Here is a 15,942-nt window from a genome sequence, read left to right on the forward strand (position 1 = left end):
TAGACTAAGCCGGTCAGGAAGGCTAGGGTGCCTGGGAGAGAGTCTGAGGAAAGGAGGAGGCAGAGAGAGGGCATGAGTGCTGGGCTAGGGCAGAAGATGGCTCTCCATCATTAAGTCATTCACTCATTCACTCATAACACATGCCAGGCCTGTCTTGGCTGGGGTTTCTATTGCTATGACAAAAAAAAAATGACCATAAATGACTTGGGGAGGAAAAGGCTTTATTTCAGGTTACATGTCCAGATCACAGTCCATCATGAAGAGAAGTCAGAGGGAGAACTAGAGGAAGCAGAAGCCATGGGGCAGTGCTGCTTGTGGCTTACTCCTTGTAGCTTTCTTGTTTCTCACACACCTCCGGACCACCTGCCCAGGGGACGGGGTTAAAAAAAATGTCCTGTAGGATCGCATGAGATCACTGGCAGGCCAATCTGGTGAGTCATTTTCTCAGCTGAGCGCCCTCTTTCCAGATAACTCTGTGTGTCAAGTAGACAAAACCCCACCAGGACAGAGCTAGGCGCACTTCAGAGTCACGCTCTAGAGCTCAGGGTCTTGAAGACCCACGAACCAGCCCAAGCTAAGTCTCCCTATGCCCCCAAACCCTGCCCCCTCTTCAGATCCTCCAGGGACTCTCTATTCTAAAATGTTCTTCTGATTTTTCTAGCCCTCACCCCCACAGGGGTGACATTAGTCCCTGCAAACTTCCAGGACCCTGCCCCACCCAGGGCTCCATTTCGGGCCTGTTCGCACCTCTTTCTGCTCCCTCCCGTCTATGCCTCAGACCGGTGGTGCGACTCGGAAGACTTGGGACTCCTGGGATTAGCCTATTAGCACCCACCTCCTCACTGGGCTGTGAATTCCCACGTCCCAGAGCCTGCCCGGCCCAGCTGGCATGAGCCCAGAAAAACCTTAGGGAGCCGGCAGAGCCAAAGGGGCCTCGGTAAACATCAAGGTCTGCTCGCCTCCCCCTGTTGGAACAACAATACGAAAAGACACCTCTCTAGCTGTAACACTGGCTCACACTTCCCACGAGCCAGGTGCCATACTCCTCGCTCTGCTTTCTTTCTTTAAGCCCTGCACGGTCTACAGGGACACATCCTGCTCCACCCCTAGTCTTTCAAAGAAGAAACCAAAGATCAGAGAAGTTGACTCAACCCCCTGAGGTCAGAGTCCCAACTCCTGGCTGACCAATGCACAGCACAACCAGAGAGCTTGGAGGGACAAGCGGCTCCGCAGCCCTGCGGAGACCGGGACTCCTGGGATGAATCAAGAGCATCTCTCTGGCCTCCATTCTCCTGCCTATAAAATGAGCACAAACAGTCCCCACTAGTCCAACTTCCACAGGAGGGAAGGAAGGAGGCGGGCCCTCCTACAATAAAGTGGGTGAGGTGATTTGGTGGTCCCAAGGCCCTCCCTCACAGGAAAAAAACAAAAAAACAAAAACAAAAAAAAGCCCAAGCAGAGCCAATCCTGCCAATCCTTGAGAGGACCTGGGCGTCTGAGCCATAAACATCAGTTCCTAAGGGAGCTCCAGCAGCCACAGGGTGTAGCAGTCCTGGAGAGAGGGATGGCATTGTTGGTCGTTACATTTGGCGTCCTGGGTCTGTGGCTAGCAGCTGAAGAGGGGGGCCATGCACCGGCCCAGTTGAACTCTAAGTACTGGAAGTCTAGGCACACCCGCCCGCCCCCATACCTGCTTTCACTGTCCCACAGGTCCTGGCAAGGGGAATGGCGCTTCCCCTGAGACTCCCCTGGGCTATGCCAGCCTCCTGGTGCTGACAAAGCCTCCTCCCCCGCCCCCAGAGACGAATGAGCCCGTGAGAGTGCCAACAGAGGGAGCTGGGGGCTGTGCCTAGGGCTCATGCCACCCGCCCCGACCTTCCCAAGGCGCCCATGTCTCCCCCTGCCCCTTGGCCGCGGCTGGGGCGCCAGCCCCGTTGCTATGGCTGCCGCTCTGAGGAAGCTGCAGCTGGGTAATTATTGCGAACATCCATCCTGCCTCCTGCCCGCCCCAGAGCTGGGTAGCTAGCTGGTGACCAAGGCTAGGAGAAGCCCTCCTGGGCTGCCCACTGGCCACACCCAGCTAGCCTGGCTAGGTGCCCACTGAAGAGGAAGGGAGGGAAGACAAGCCGACAGAACAGGAACTGACCGAAGGAGCCCCCAAACTCCTGCCCTCAGCCTGGCCCAGCGTCAGAACTGACCAACCAGACCCGCTCTTATTTTTCGAGCTGCTTCTGAAGCCAGCCTGAGAGCCTCCAGGGAAACTGTCCCTGCCTTTCCCGGGTAGGGGAGCCTGTGGGAGTGTAATGACTCTGGCCTCTCACACAGCGGCTGTCCCACTGCATGAGGAGTCCCCTGGGGCCCCGCTGCAGGGCTCTGCCACCTCCTCCGCCCCAGAAGCTCGCCCTGGCCCTGCTGTCTAAATATAGCTCAGTCTGGCTGTGCTTGAAGTCACACAGACTCCTAACTGCCCTGGGTGGCCATGTGGAGGGTAGTGAGGGGTGTCCATTCAACTATCCAGCATGCATCTAAGGAGCGCAGAAGGTGCCAGACGCCCAGCTAGGCTCGCTGCACCTGGGAAGCTGGGGTGCTCTCGCCTTTCAGGCTCACGGCCCCCTCCAGACCTGCACAGCTATGACTTAAGAAATTCCCTCTTAAAGAGAAGGGGGGGCGTCCTCCTCACCCAGTCTGGGGACAGCAGGAAAGACAGGAGCCTGTAGAAGGCCTGACAGGGGCGAAAGGACAGGTCAGAGCAGAGGGAAGGACAGAATGGCCTAAGGAAGAGACCCTGGGATGGTTTCCTGTGATAAGGGCGTGGGGTGTACCACAGCAGCACATGGGCTCTGGAACAGTAGCTGGGACAGCAGGCTGCAGAGCACAAGGCCACTGTTCTCCCTCCCCTTGGCCTCACGGTGCTCTGCACGGCTGACCTTGGAGGGTACTTGGCAGAGGAGGTGTGCCCGGATCCCAGTATCTAGGAGTTCCTGAGACAGGAGCAGGCCCAGGGGAAGTAGGGCAGGTGGCAGGGCAGGGTAGTGGGTCATAGAGGAAGAGGAAGAAGAAGAGGGACAGGATGTAGGAGAGAGAGGCTGCGTGTCCTCCCCTCCCCCTCCCCGTGGTCACAATGCTACCTAGTCTTGTGTCAGCTTGACACAAGCTAGAGTCGTTTGGGAAGAGGGAACCTCAAATGAGAAAACACTGCCACCAGATTGCCTTGTGGGACATTTCTTGAAGATGATTGGTGTGAGCGGGCCTACCTTATTGTGAGTAGTGCCACACCCGGAAAAGGTGGTCCCGGGTTAAAAGAAAGCAGGCTAAGTGTGAGGAGAAAGCCAGTAAGCAGCACCCCTGAATGACTTCTGTTCCAGTCCCTGCATCCAGTTTCCACCCTAACTTTCTGCCCTGACTTCCCTCAGTGATGGACTATAATCTGTGAGGTGACATAAACCCTTTCCTCCCCAAGTTGCTTTCTGGCCGTGTGTTTTACATCGAGAGAAACCCTAACTAAGATAGTCCAGGGCCCCTCAGGGGATATCTGCTGACGGAGAGTTCAAGCTGGTGCTTGGACAACCCCAGGGAGGCTGTCTGTTCAGCAGAGAAAACCGCAAGGGCTCCAGCCTTTGTCGTGGGGGCATCTCGGTCTCGATGTCATTTAGGTGTCATACGTACAGTCACGGCAATAATTCTCCCCAGTGACTTCCAGGTTATCTTCCAGCAGCTGGCCACTGGGACAGGAGGAGGGAAGTCTCTCCGTGACTGGGAAACTGAGGCTTGTTGGAATGAAGTGATTTATCCAGGTGGAGAGAGGAGAGGCAAGCCCATCACAGGGGTAGCAGTGGAGAGTAGAGAGTAGAACTCAAACCTCTTGCCAGTCCCCTGGTCTGGACAGAGCCCCACACCCTTCCCTTCCGCATTATGCCAACTGGGTACACAAGCCAGAGGACGGGCATGGGGGATGGGGGAGGGGGGGAAGGGGAGACAAACAAGGCCCTTGGGAATTGTCAAGTCAGATTGCCAGTTCTTCTATCTTAGATCAGAAACTAAGGCTGTAGCCAGCCCCAGGCCCAAAGCAGACAGCTATTTCTCAGCTCCTGGAGAGCAGACACTGGGTAGTGGAGTCCTGCTGCCCCTAGCTAAGGTCTGTTAGCCATACAGTATAAGGTCTATTGAGTGTGTGCAGAGAGAGCTGGGTACCAGTGCAGGAGAGTCCTGAGCTGGCCGCAGAGAGCTGTAGCTTGAATTACAGCCATCTGAGTCAGGGAGTGCCACAAGTCACCAGCCACGTGTAGGGTTCACAATCACCCAGGTGACAATGAGGGCAGCGTAACAGAAGAGTTGGGGCAGGACAGGCACCAAAGAGTACCTGGCACCAGGTGTGCTGGTACATATCTTTAATCCCAGCCCTCTGGAGCAGACTGGGGAGGATAGCCTGGTCTATGTAGCTGGCAGTTCCAGGCCAGCTGGCCTACATGGTGAGAGACCCTGTCTCCAAAAAACTGATGTGATGGTGAATCCTTTTAATTCCAACACTCAGGAGGCTGGAGGAGCTCTGTGAGTTCAAGGTCAGCCTGTCTACACAGAAAGATCCATGCCAGCCAGGACTACACAGAGAAACCCTGACCTGACCCCACCACCACTGCCACACACACTCCAAAAATAATGGTATGTGGTGGGGGGGGGTGTGGCTGGAGAAGTTACTCAGTGCTTGAGAATACTCGCTGTTCAGAGGACCCAGATTCAGTTCCTGAGCACCCAATACAGATCAGGTAGCTTACAGCCATCTGTAACTCCAGCTCCAAGGGATCCGGGTCTTACCTGTTCGCATGTGCTTCAGACACATATGCAAGCACGCAAGAAGCAAATACGTAAATTAATTAATAAACTAAAAAGAGTGCTTGGGGCCGAAAAGGTGGCTCAGTAATCAAGAGCACCTGCTATTCTTGCAGAGGATCTGGGTTCTGTTCATAAGCACCCACTTACCGGCTAACGACTGAGAGTAACTCCAGTTCCACAGTATCTGACGCCCTCTTCTGGCCTCTGCGGGTATTGCATGCCATGCATGCAAGTAAGACATACACATAAAATAAACATAAATAACATTTGAAATGGAAAAACAACAATAACAACTGGGGCCTGATATACACTGAGGCCCGTAGCCACACTAGCCAGGACGTTCCCACTGTACAATGCTGGGGACAGAACCTGAATGTCATACACGCTGAAACACCCATCTGTCGCTGAGATATCCCCAGTCCTAAGTTCCTTCATGGCTGTCCCTCTACAGGAGGTCTCTGCCCTGAGGTTTCTCTTGGAGGGAAAGTTCTATTGTCTCTACATAGAGACTGGGAAGCAGAGGCTCAGTGTCTTTGTTTCTTTTCTATTTCTGTGAGAAAACACCGTGACAGTAATGTCTGTGGGAAGAAGGGTTTGTTGAAGCTCACAGTTCTGAGGTACAGTCTGTCATAGCAGGAAAGTCAAGGTGTCAGGAACTAACAGCTGACCGCGTCCCATCCATGGGCCAGAGCGGAGAGGAAAGAACGCACGCTTCGCTCAGCTCACTTTCCACGTTTAGAACCCAAACTTAAAGTATGCTTTCCATGGCCAGGATGGGACCTCCTGCATTAATTAACCAAGATAAGGGGCTGGAGAGATGGCTCAGTGGTTAAGCCCACTGACTGCTCTTCTGGAGGTCTACTGGGTTCGAATCCCAGCAACCACATGGTGGCTCACAACCATCTGTAATGGGATCTGATGTCCTCTTCTGGTGTGTCTGAAGACGGCTACAATGTACTCACATACATAAAATTAATAATTTAAAAATTAACCAAGATAAGCCCCTTCCAAAGCAGACATTCCCACTGGCCGACCTGATCTACACAATCCCTTATTACACTCTCTTCCCAGGTAATTATAGATCATATCAGAGTTGATAACTTGCCATTATATTGTAACAGTACCCACTTTTAATCCCAGGAGGCAGAGACAGGTAGATCTAGGCGAGGTTGAGATAGCCTGGGCTACATAGTGAAACTGTTTCAAAACAAAAACAAGTAAGAAAGAAACAAGCTAACTAGTGAATACCACAGCCTACCACTGACCCCTGCTCTCCAGCACCATAGCCTGTCACCACCACTCCCAAAGCCCTCAGCGATCCTCCTTTTCTCCTCTCAGTCAAGAATCCTAGGTTCCTGTTCTCTGTCCAGTCCAGACTGTCTCTTTTTTTTTTTTTTAATAGATGGTTGTGAGCCACCATGTGGTTGCTGGGAATTGAACTCAGGACCTCTGGAAGAGCAGTCAGTGCTCTTAACCGCTGAGCCATCTCTCCAGCCCTTTGCCCTCTTGTCTTGCCATCTCGGCCTTTGTGGGAATTCAGGCATCTCGGACACTGAGACACTGAAGACTCCAAGCTGGGTAAGCCATCCCCAGATCTGTTGTGAAGGAACCCCAAGAAAATGCCATTGAAGAGATATGAATGGGAGGACTTCTTCCCTTTGCCCCTGACATCATCCCAACCGGAGGTCAGAGCTCCTTCTCACCAGGGATGCAAGCCAAGATGACTGGCAGGTTACCTGGCCTTTGAAGGTCAAGCCAGGGGAAGTGGTGAGATGGTTCACCGGTTGAGAGAACTGGCTGTTCATCCAGAAGATCCAGGTTTGAGTCTCAGCACCCACACGATGACTCACAACCATCTGTAATTCCAGCTTCAGGGGATCTGGAGCCCTCTCTGACTTCTAGGCACACACGGAATTTACATCTGTACATGTGGGCAAACATCAACACACATACAAGATGAAATGATAAAAACATTTTTCAAGTCAACCCAGACCCAGACCCAGGAATGTGATGGGTACTTTAAATCCTAGCACTCTAGAAACAGAGGCAAGGAGATCACTGAGAATTTGAGGCTAGCCTGGTCTACATAGTGAGTTCCTGGCCAGCCAGAGCAACAAAGTGAAACCCTACCTCAAACAAACAGACAAACAAACAAACAACGAAAAGTCTTTCCAGGGCCCTGAGAAGGCTCAACAGGTAAAGTTGCTTGCGACCAAGCCTGATGACCTGAGCTCACTCCTCAAGACCCACCAAGGACAAGGAAAGAATCAACTCCTGCGAGATGTCCACTGATCCCCCACCTACATGATGTAGCACCTGAAAATACATCCATACAATGAGTGTTTCTCTCTCTCTCTCTCTCTCTCTCTCTCTCTCTCTGAGTGCATGTGTATGTGTGTGTGTGTGTGTGCGTGTGTGCATGTGTAAATTTACAATGTTTTAAAGTCAACTCAACACGTAGGGTTGCGCTGGTCCATGTCTTATAGTCCGAGGTATTAGGAAAGCTGAGGCACGAGAACCACTTGAGTCTAGGAGTGGATGGGATAGGATGGATGTCAGATTTCATAGAGGGCAATTTGTTTTGCGTACCTGTGCATTTCAAGAAACCAGAGGTTTAGTGAGCCCCTGCCCTTGAGAAACTCCTTCAGCTCGCAGTGAACCTGTCAGGTTGCTTGCAAAAGCTAAACACTAGAGATGAATTAAATGTTTACTGACCACAGACTGTCCAGGCTTGGGGGTGCAGCATAGCGGTAGAGCCCTTGCCCAGGGTGCACAGAGGCCCGGGTTCTGACCCCAGCATTGCAAGGGTTTGCACAGAGAATGAGGGGTCAGCTCATGTTATGGAGTTGGGGACAGGCTCTGTATAGTGACAGGCACCTACAGTCCCAGCTACTTTGGAAGCTGAGACATAGGAATGAGACCAGACTGAACAACACCGGAGACACTTGCCTCAAAGGAGGAGGAGGAAGAAGAGGAAGAGGAAGAAAAGGATGAAGAGAAGGAAGAGGAGGACAAAGAGTAGGAGGAGGACAAAGAGAAGGAAGAGGACTCCTCAGCTACTAAAATGGAGGTGACTTCGTATGTATTGACACACAAAAAAATGTCCACGAGGTGCCCAGTGAAAACTAAAACATCTTTCATCTAACATGCATGTTAGCGTTTCTGTGAGAAGCAGACCTAAACAGACAAGTACCTAATACCAGGACCTGGACGTGGGCATGGATGGCACAGGGGTAGCACTAGGGCTGTGTGCCCATCACAGGAAAATGTCTACACATCTCACCAACTCACAAGTCTGAGGGGACAGAGCTCAGAAAATTGGGTGACGTTGATTGCTCTTTATTGGCTGTGCTTTATTAATGTTTGAGGTTTTTAAATTTTTTTTTTTGATTCTTTTTTTCCGGAGCTGGGGACCGAACCCAAGGCCTTGCGCTTCCTAGGTAAGCGCTCTACCACTGAGCTAAATCCCCAGCCCCGGTTTTTAAATTTTTTAAAAGATGTATTTATTTATTATAGATAAGTACACTGTAGCTGTCTTCAGACACACCAGAAGAGGGCATCGGCTCTCATTAGATGGTTGTGAGCCACCATGTGGTTGCTGGGAATTGAACTCAGGACCTCTGGAAGAGCAGTCAGTGCTCTTAACCTCTGAGCCATCTCTCCAGTCCAATGTTTGAGATTTTTTTATAATGAGAATATTTTTCTGAAATATATATGATGCCCAAAACTTCCAAAGCAAAGAGCCTGGCCTCCTGGCTGGGAACTTGAGGTCCGACAAGACCTGGGAGACAGCATCTTTATGAGCCAGACAGGGTTGGGTGTCTCAGGTTTCTCCAGGACCCTCTTCCTAAATCAACTGTGGCTTCCTCTCTCCAAAACCAGTCAGGGTTGGCTTCGAGGAAACAGCATCATACTACCCTGTAAGGTGGGCCCACCACCATTCTTCTGGGCAGGGCAGGGCAGGGCAGGGCAGGGCAGGCCTCTCTGTGACCAGAGGATGACCTTGGACTTGAGGGCAGAAGAGTGAGCTCGTGCCTTCCCCCGACAGACCTTCCAACAGGATGCTGTATGAAGAACACAGCTGTATCTATCCTCCCAGCTTGGACTTGCCCTTGAGTAGTCGTGTCCTTTGTGTCTGGTGTCCCCACCCCCACCCCCACCCCCACCCCAGGAGGAGACAGCAGCCCATATGTGTGCCTGAACACCCAGAGGTCAGCAAGGTCGGGGTAAGGTTGGAGAGGCCTCCCCATAGGGCATGTCCTGGCTCCAGGAATTTAAACAAGCCTGCTCCTCACTTTTTGAGGGTAGTTACTATCCTGATTTGTGTTTGGTGATGGTGATTGTAACGGTGTGTGTGTGTGTGTGTGTGTGTGTGTGTGTGTGTGTGAGAGAGAGAGAGAGAGAGAGAGAGAGAGAGAGAGAGAGAGAGAGAGATGGTGGTAGTGATGGTGTGGTATGTGTGGTGTGGCATGTGTACAGGAGATAGAACCAAGGCTTTGTGTGTGCTTGGGAAGCACTCACTACTGAACCATAGCTTCATCCACACCCTAATTTTTTTGTTGGAAAATGTAAGACACAGAGAAGCTAAGATCAGAGTCATGCAGCTTGTAAGCAGCAGACAGGATGTGAGCCTACGTCCGGGCTCCAGAGTTTACGATACTTTTCCTTCTACAGTGTGCACAGCATCTGCCTCTCCAGAATAGCCTCTTTCCCTTCCAGCACAGCACCCCCAGGTCCCCAGCCTTCAGTCATGGAAGCCTCATATTCATTCATCCCTGGCACTGGGTCTGGAACCCTGTGTCTGTGTCTGGGACTCCTCTACAGGGTGGTCAGCTTCCGTTCTCCTACTCATTCCTCTCTCAGGGAACGGACGTTCACCTGAACTGAATGGAGCCAGTTCTACCTGCCTGAACTTGACCTTGGAGGAAACAACAGAGAGAAGAGGGAGGGGATGGGAAAGGAGTGGGGAGAGAAAGAGGGAAAAAGGAAGGAAGAGGAGAAGAGGAGAGGGGACACACACACACACACACACACACACACACACACACACACACGGACCGAGACCAACCCCAACCATGACTGGGTGGAGGGGAGCTGGAGACACTTCCGTGGAAGCTTGTTTGGAGGCTCAGAAGGTGAGAAAGAACTTCAGGAGGCCAAACGTACTGGTAGCTACAACTGGACAAAGAGGCTGGCCATGGGGGTAGCATGAGGCCTCTGTAAGAGCTGGCTAGTCCTTATAGCTGGGCCTGAGGCACTCCCCAGGTCCAGAGACTTGTGGCTCCTGGAAGCCCGCCCTCTCTCTTTAGGCTCCCTGGAGAGATCTAGGACCAGCAGAGCTACCTAGCTGTTCTTGTTTTGGAGTTGATCCTGTAAACAAACTACTAACACTTCCACTGCCACCAACAATAACACAAAATAACAATGAGCAAGGTGATCATAGAGTTACACATGAGGGAGGGTGCCTGCTACAATGTTATTATTAAAGACCAAGTAGGTACAAACCCAGCGCCCAGAGCCAGAAAAGCCATAGAGCATCTTACTGTTCTGACTGGAGCCACTAAAGGAGTTCCGTTCTGGGGGATTGTTTGAGTTGATTTTGTTTGTTTAAGCCAGGTGTTGTGTCACAAGACCGTAATCCCACCTCTTAGAAGATGGAAGCTGGAGGATTAGGAGTTCAAGGTCAGCCTTAGCCACATCTCGAGTTTGAGGCCAGCCTGAGCTACAAAAGACAGTTATCAATAAAAATATATTAAATAAGGGGTAGGGAAAAAGACAAAATATTAAATAAGTAAGTAAGTAAGTAAGTAAGTAAGTAAGTAAGTAAATGAATGAAGAGGACGGGCAAGATGGCTCCCCAGGTAAAGGTAATTATCACCAAACCTGACGACCTGAGTTCAACTCCCAGGGCCCACAGGTGGAAGGAGAGAACTGACTTGTGCCTATCGTCCTCTGACTATCACATGTGCAGGGACCATGGTGCATGTGTATCCCCCATGCAGAAATAGATGTTTTTACATTTTTATTTTTAATTATTTTTAAGTTTTAAACAAATAAAATAAGAAAGTGGGGCCAATGAGATGACCCCGTTGGTAAAGGTGCCTACAACCAAGTCTGACGACCTGAGTTCCAGTCCCAGGACTCATGTGGGAGAAGAGAAAAGTGATGTCACAAGTTGTCCTCTCGCCTCCACACAAAAGGAACAGTTTGTTAATTGCAATAGATGGATGGATGGATGGATGGATGGATGGATGGATGGATGGATGGGTGGGTGGGTGGATGGATGGGTGGGTGGGTGGATGGATGGATGGGTGGGTGGGTGGGTGGGTGGGTGGATGGATAGATGGATAGATAGATAGATAGATAGATAGATAGATAGATAGATAGATAGATAGATACAGATGAGGGGCTAGAGAGATGGCTCAGGGGTTAAGAGTATTGGTTGCTCTTCCAGAGGTCCTGCATTCAATTCCTAGCACCCACAAGCTGGCTTATAACTCTCTATAACGGGATGCGATGTCCTCTTCTGGCGTGCAGGTGTACATATACACAAAACATTCACATACGTGAAATATATAAACAAATAAGCCTAAAATAAATAAATAGAGGAGTTGCTTTTCACTTTGTAGAGGTTGAAGCCAGGGGCTTGCACATGTCAAGTGAATGCTCTACCACTGAGCCTGCCCAGGAGGCTGAAAGTCTGCCAGCTCTCCTCAGACCCTAGGTTAGTGTTTGTTTGTCTGTACATGTGAACAAATACAGGGAGAAGTGAGGAGCCCTTCAGAGTGGTTCTCTGGTGAGCTGACTGCCACGATGCGTTTCCTTTGTTTGTTAAAATTTTAATTAGCATAAATTAATTATATATAATAATAGATTTCAGTATGACATTTTCACAATTGTATAACTATACTACATTTATTTTAATTTTTAATAGATGTATTTATTTATTTCATGAGTACACTGTGGCTGCCTTCAGACACACAAGAGGGCATTGAACCTCATTACAGATGGTGGTGAGTCTCCATGTGATTGCTGGGATTTGAACTCAGGACCTCTGGAAGAGCAGTCAGTGCTCTTAACCACTGAACCATCTCTTCATCCCCCTGCTTTTTTTTTTTCAGTTTTAAATATTTTTTGGTTTTAGTCTGTGTGTGTGAATATCTTGCCTGAATTCGTGTTTGTGTGTCACACGCATGCCTGGGGCCTTTAGAGGGCGTCGGAACTCCTGAAACGGGAGTTACAGGCGGCCACGTGGATGCTAGGAATCCAATCTGGATCCTCCGAAAGAGCAGAAAGTGCTTTGGTCCATTAAGCCATGGCTATAACCCTTATCCTATGGATTTTGCTTTGTGTCATTTGTTTCTTTTGAGGTAGAGTATCTCACTGGGTAGCCCTGGCTGTTCTGGAACTCATTACATAGACCAGGCTGGCCTAGAACACACAGAGATCTACCTGCCTTTGCTTTGAATGCTGGGAATAAATGTGCACGCTACCACACCTGCCTCTGTACTGTATTTCAGTGATATTCATCTCCCATTGACCTTCTCCCTACCTCTCTCACTGACTCTCCTTCTAGCTGATGTCCTTTCCACTTTCACGATTGCCTGCTTCCTTCCTTCCTCCTCTTCCTCCTCCTCCTTCTTTTTTGTACCCTGGGAGTCTCAGTAAAATTGCTTGCACAGATAAGAGTTAATAACAAGAATACCGGCACCTTACCAGTGGCTACACCACTGAAGAGAATCTTTCTCCCTCTCCTAGTGGCCATAAACTACCTACAGATCCTCAGGGGGCAGTGGAACCTGTTGGCTATTTTCTCCCTTCCCCACTACGACTTGCTTGTTTGTTTGTTTGTTTGTAGATGGTTTCCTGCAATTCAGGCTGGCTTCTAACCTGCAGATAATGACCTTCCTCTTGAATGCCAGGACGGCAAGCCTGCACCACCACACTGGGTTTCTGCTATGGTGGGGACTGAATCCTGGGCTTCAAGGAGAAGCAGAGGGGATGGGACGACTGCAGGTGGATGCTCAGTGGGCTTTCTTCACATTTTATACAGTCCAGGGAATGGTCACACCCAGGATCAAGGTGGGTCTTCCTACATTATTAAGACTGTGGAGATAATCCCTCACAGGCGTGGCAGGACCCATCTCCCAGGTGATTCTAGATTCTATCCACACTGAAAGTTAATGCTAACCACACCTAGCAAACAGAAAGCAGGAGTTTTGTTTCTTTTGGTGCTGGGGTTGAACCGAGAGCCTTATGCATGCTAAGCAGGTACCCTTCCACTGAGCTACGTCCCAGACATTTTTTGTTGGTTTTTTTTTTTTTTCTTTTTTTTCATTAATTCATTTATTGTATATACACCAGAAGAAGGCATCAGATTCCATTACAGATGGTCATGAGCCACGATGTGGTTGCTGGGATTTGAACTCAGGACCTCTGGAAGAGCAGCCAGTGCTCTTTACCACTGAGCCACCTCTCCAGCCCCTTTTGTTGGTTTTTCAAGACAGGGTTTCTCTGTGTAGACCAGGCAGGCTGGCCTTGAGCTCACAGAGATCTGCCTGCCTCTGCCTCCTGAGTACTAGGATTAAAAGCGCACGCCACCACTTCCCTGCTCCAAGTTTTTACTGTAAAAAAAAAAGAAAATAGACAAAATCTAAGGAAGACCTGAAACCGGACTATGGTGGACGCCTTAAATCTCAGCACTGAGGATGCAGAGGCAGACAAGTCTCTGTGAGTTCGAGGCCAGCCTGGTCTACAGAGCTGTCTTCCAGGACAGCCGGGCTATGTGAAGAAACCATGTCTCGAAAAACAACAACAACAACAGAAAGTTAAATATATAATAAATAAGTAATGTGTACTTGGCACATTTTGGTAAGATCTATTCATTTTTATTTTATGGATTTATGTGTGTGGGTGCTGTGTCTACATGTAACTCTGTGGGCCACATGTGAACAGTACCCATGGAAACCTGAAGAGGTGTTCAGTCCCATTGAACTAGAATTTCACAGTTATGAGCTGCCGTGTGGGTGCTGGGAACTGAACCCAGGTTCTCTGCAAAACCAGACAGTACTCTTAGGCAGGGATCCAGCTCTCCAGGCCCCACCAGGCCTTCCTTTTACTGCTGCATTGGGGTGAACTTAGGCCTTACCCTGGGAGCTACATCCCAGCTCCTTATTTCTCGCCTAGAAATAATTTCCCAGAATTATTTCCCAGCCTGCCATGGAGCTCAGTGACAGGGTGCTTCTATGGCCCTGGATTCAATCCCAGAACTACAAAAACAATTCTGTGTTCTCTGTAACCACTGGCCAGGCGCACTATGTAAGGAACCAGTGCTGAGGAGGGTTGGTCTGAGAGGCTGAGTCTTCCCTGCAGCCTCTCACTGAACCTCCCAGCACAGCAGACCCTGCACTAAGTCACACAATACCACCTGCCATCCCTCCTCCCAGTGCCTAGATTTCCCCTGTTCCTCTGTCCTTCTCCTTCTTGCTCCGTCCTGTATCAGGAGTGTTTGTGTGTGAGTGTGTGTGTGTGAGTGTGTGTGTGTGTGTGTGTGTGTGTGTGTGTGTGTGTGTGTGTGTAGAGCAGAGTCTTCTAGTCTGTCTAGTCTGATGGCAGCAGGAGAGACAAGACTCAGAGACCAACGATGTGGTGCCTGGGGAGAAGCCACAGAATCCCATTCTTTTCACAACAGTCCAAAAGACCCGGATTGTGGATGGATGGTGGATAATAAATCCAACACACGGGGCTGGAGAGATGGCTCAGTGGTTAAGACACCGACCTGCTCTGCCAGAGGTTCTGAGTTCGATTCTCAGCAACCACATGGTGGCTCACAACCATCCCTCTTCTGGTGTGTCTGAAGACAGCTACAGTGTATTCATATAAATAAAATAAATCTTTAAAAAAAATAAATAAATCCAACACACACCCTGGCTTTGTCGTCACCCTGAGCATTTCTGCATTTCCTCAGTTCATTCCTAAATCTCTGATGTACTAGTCTGGTCCCCTTCTGCAGCTGAAGGAACCGAGGCCAGCGAGCCCGAGTCATTGGGTCAGAAGACCAAAGCAAATATGTGGGTTGTCAGAACCAGACCCAAACCGGTTCTAAGGCAGGTTCTGTCTGGAAGCTTGGTTTCAGGAGGACGAATTAGGTTCAGAGGTGCTATCCCCTGTCTAAAGTCACAGTGCTGGGCAGAGGCTGGGCTGGGATTCATGCCAGGGTCCACCGGACTCCAGAGGAGGCTGAGGACCCAGCGGAGGAGGGGCTGGATAAGATGAAAAGAAGGGGGTCAGGGTCAGAGGGCAGAGAAGGACAGGATACAAACCAGGTGGCAGCTGTGCTTGAGAGGCCCAGAGCAGCTGCCTCCAACGGAGCACAGGAGGGACCAGGCCTGAGGGAAGACGGAGGCTCCCTTCCCCCTCAGCCGGTCAATAAGCAGAGGTCCAGGCTTCTCTATCTATTGCTCTCCCCAGCACACAGGGAGCTGCCCCCTGGGCTTGGAGAGGAGCATGCTGGGTTGGATGGTCAGTTGCCTATATTGGGCTGCTCCTCCTTGGCTCCCTGCATTCGTGGACCTGAAGCTCACAGTCCTGTCACTTGTCACCGACCAGAACAGTCGCTTCTGAATCAGGCTCTGCTTCCCTGTGTGCGGAGGTACTAGAACTGGTTCTTGGCAGTTTTAGGGTGAGATCTGAGGTGCCCTAACTACAGCCTCGAGAGTAGTTCAGTGAGAAAGTGTTTGCCGAGCATGTGAGAGGGCTTGGGTTTGAGCCCCGGTTAGGAAAAGGCCTAAGCTATTTAATTCATGCACCGACCTATAACAGGGAGGCGAGCAGAGTACAGATGGCGAGGGGTCCTCAAGTCCCTAACGGGAATTATTTAAGTCTTCAAGAAGCCACACAGTGGCTGGGGAGTTGGCTTAGCTGTTAAGAGCACTCTTCCAGGGGACCTGAGTTCAGTTCCCAGAACCCATGACAGGAAGCTCACAACTGCCTGAGACTTCAGCTCCAAGGGATCCGACAGCTTATCTGACTTCTGCAGGCACTTGCACACACGTGGTACATATACAACACACACACACACACACACACACACACACACACACACACACACAC

General features: G+C 50.3%; 1 long non-coding RNA gene across 2 annotated transcripts; it reads right to left on the minus strand.

The window, feature by feature from the left end:
- Positions 1-204: 204 nt before the first annotated feature.
- Positions 205-3,760, minus strand: LOC108350618 (uncharacterized). 2 transcript variants are annotated; one of them, XR_001837468.3, is made up of 3 exons: positions 2,928-3,760; positions 836-965; positions 205-363 (listed from the first exon to the last, which is right to left on the minus strand). It is a non-coding gene; the product is annotated as an uncharacterized LOC108350618 (long non-coding RNA). The 2 variants fall into 2 exon arrangements; XR_010065112.1 differs by having other exon boundaries at positions 1,691-3,760.
- Positions 3,761-15,942: the final 12,182 nt, after the last annotated feature.

The sequence above is a fragment of the Rattus norvegicus genome, chromosome 3 (genome assembly GCF_036323735.1).
Source record: "Rattus norvegicus strain BN/NHsdMcwi chromosome 3, GRCr8, whole genome shotgun sequence".
NCBI classification, from domain to species: domain Eukaryota; kingdom Metazoa; phylum Chordata; class Mammalia; order Rodentia; family Muridae; genus Rattus; species Rattus norvegicus.